This window comes from Perognathus longimembris, chromosome 11, assembly GCF_023159225.1.
Source record: "Perognathus longimembris pacificus isolate PPM17 chromosome 11, ASM2315922v1, whole genome shotgun sequence".
Classification (NCBI taxonomy): Eukaryota; Metazoa; Chordata; class Mammalia; order Rodentia; family Heteromyidae; genus Perognathus; species Perognathus longimembris.
The window spans coordinates 2,571,621-2,574,661 of NC_063171.1; the positions used below are offsets into that span (position 1 = coordinate 2,571,621).

The 3,041-nt window shown below is 41.2% G+C and overlaps 1 pseudogene; it reads right to left on the reverse strand.

Moving 5' to 3' along the window:
* Positions 1-1,316: 1,316 nt before the first annotated feature.
* Positions 1,317-2,319, reverse strand: LOC125359388 (annotated as a pseudogene).
* Between the last annotated feature and the right edge of the window lie 722 nt (positions 2,320-3,041).

A 3,041-nucleotide genomic window follows, 5' to 3' on the forward strand; every position in this document is an offset into this window, starting at 1 on the left:
TCCTGGCACATAGAGGGACAGGTTTAGCTGATGAACAGGACTCTTTTCACAGGTGAGAGAAGGTCACACATGAAAGAAGTGGTAAGTTCAAGACTCGAGCTTCTGAAACCTCTTCTGAAGCCTCTTTCTCAAACACCACACCCTACTTCCTTGCAGAATAATCATCCCAACATCAAGCTCCCTAAATCATAGAAATAGTTGCAGATGTGGCTTTGCTTACTGCATACTTGAATTTTAAGAAATTACTCTCCAGTCTCTCCAGCTATTTCTAAGCATCATGGTGTGATGGATATGAATAATAATTGGGAACGTGGGGTAAGCTACTATGGCAGGAAACAATGTGCTCTTATAGCCCCACTCATTGGGTGGGTTATTTCTCAGCTATTCCTTTTTATCTGTAGTTTTGCTGACTACAGTTTCATTTCCCAAGGCTAACTTCACACAGTCTAAAATATCAAGTGGAAAATTCCAGATACAAACAAGTCATAATATTAAATTGAAAGCCATTTTGAGAAATGTGATGAACTCTCAGATCATCCTACCTACAAATGAAATCAGTGTATCCACATACCCATGTGTATATACAATCTGCTCATTAATGACTAAGCACCATGAATTATGAGAGCAACCGGCAAGGTATCACAGTGCTGGCATTCAATTTAACACTATAACACCATACTACCTTATCCACCTTCATTTTTTACAAAGGCACTATATCATCTCACACAATCTCACAAAGAATGAGTCCTGTACAGTAACACATATGTGTGTATTTGTATGTGTGCATATGTGCATGTATGTGTGTGTGCTGGTACTAGGGCTTGAAATCAGTGTCTAAGCAATGTCCTTAGCTTTTTCACTCAAGGCTGATGCTCTACCATTTGAACTATAGCTTCAATTTCTAGCTCTTTTCTAGTTATTTGGATATAAAACTCTCTTGGTCTTTTCTTCCCAGGCTGGCTTCAAACCTTGATCCTCAGATCTTGAGTAGCTAGGATTATGGGAATGAGCCACTGTTCCCTAGCTCAATAAGATAGTTTTAGACACAACACATTTACATGGCTTGTTATTAGTGTCATACAATTATTCTATTTTAATTATTATGATTAATTGCTTAATATGTCTAATTTATAAGTTAAAATTTATCACAAATATGTGTTTATAGAAAAAATATAAGGATACATAGCATTTTCTATATGGTCTGTAGTTTCAGGCGTCTAATAGGAGTTTTGAGACATACAGAAAAGAAAATGCTACTATATGTACTTGTTGTTGTTGTTGCCCTCCCCCCACCCCCAGCCCCTGCAGTCTTTAGGTCACTTTTTCCACTTATAGATATGGTTGGCTAGCCCCAAGAAGATGGCAGGCGGCAGAGAAGAGGCATGCTGCTGGATGAGATTCATCAGGCGGCTGTAACTGTCTTCCTCATACTGCAGGAACACGGCCGGCAGGTCCAGCTCCTCGTAAAGTGCCTTCACCTGCACCACCTTCTTGGTGTCCTTCTGCCCGTAGTTTTCCTGCAAAATCTGGTGCTGTTCTGGAGTGCCCCGTTACAGACACTGTCCAACAGCCAGCTGCATTTGTTGTCCTTGATATCAGTGCCAACCTTTCCTGTCACCCTGCGGTCCCCAAAGGTGTCAAAGTAATCATCCTGGATCTGAAAGAATTCTCCTATCTCCAGCAGGATTTTCTTGGCATTGGCATGTTCCTTCTCTCCATCAATGCCTGCCATGTACATGGCAGCCGCAACGGGCAGGTAGAAGGAGTAGAAGGCCGTCTTGTACTTGACGATAGATTTATACCGTTTCTCAGTGTATCTGCCAAGATCCACATGGCCCTGAGGAGCTGTGATGAGGTCTAGGGTCTGCCCAATCTCGGTCTGATAGGAACTCTGCAGGAAGAGCTTGATCAGGTTCAGGAAGTATGGCTGCTCCTGACAACAGAACTTCAGCAGGCGGTAAATACACGCTTCCAGGAGCAGAACATCATCGACAGCATCCAAACCTATGCCCGGCTTCTTATACCAGCAAGTCTGCCCCCTGTGGGTGAGGGAAGAGTCCATGATGTCATCTGACACCAGGAAGAAAGCTTGCAGCAGTTCCACACACAAGCCCAGGGTCAGGGCACGCTGAAGACTGTCTGCATCTTGATTCTTTGGCTCCATTAGCTCCCAGAATGCTACCAGCACTGTCAAACCTCGGTTTTACTTGCCTCCGGTGGCATTGTACTCCAGGACCTCCTTCAGCTGTGCAATGGCACCTCCCGTCTCTGGGTTCCCCATCTCATCCTCAGTCAGTACCTTTACAATCTGATTGAAGTGCTGGATGAAATTTTGCTTCTCCTAGGCATAAGCATTTGATTTCTGGTCTCCATTCATTCTGAGAGAGGAGCAGAAAGATCTGTTCCGGGATGCAGGCTCTTGCTGGACTCCTATATATTTTTAATAAAAGAATTCATAAACTTATGGAAAATAGAATTATATAGACAGAGGAAAAGTTACAAAGTCCTCATCATGTTATTATCATGGAATTTATCTATCAACTGCGATCCATGTTCTTGTCTAAAGAAAAGTTTCATTAAAAGGCCTCAAAGAAATTTTTGTTGTTATTGTTGTTTGGCATTACTGGAGTTTGATCCCAGGGCATTGAGCTTGCTGGGATGATGCTCTACCTCTGGAGCCACATATCTAGCCCAGAGTTTTTTGTAGTTTATTTTTGGAGATGTAGTTTCATAAACTTTTCTGATCAGGCTAGTCTCAAACTTGATGTGGGTTTATCAGAGCCCTTATTGGTGTGAGCAAATGTCATTGTTAAATAAGGATAAAGTGTTTATAATCTTCATTAAGTAACAATACTTCACATTTTCTTCTAGAAAAACTCTCTCCTACTCGCCACACTCTTTTATCTAATCCATATTTCTTTATATCTGTTTTTAATAGAATCATAGAACCTTTTTTGCATTTGTATGGTTATTGTAAAGATAATATACAGAGGAGTTCCACTTACATAAGTCAGATAAAGAATATATTTCTTTTTTAACAC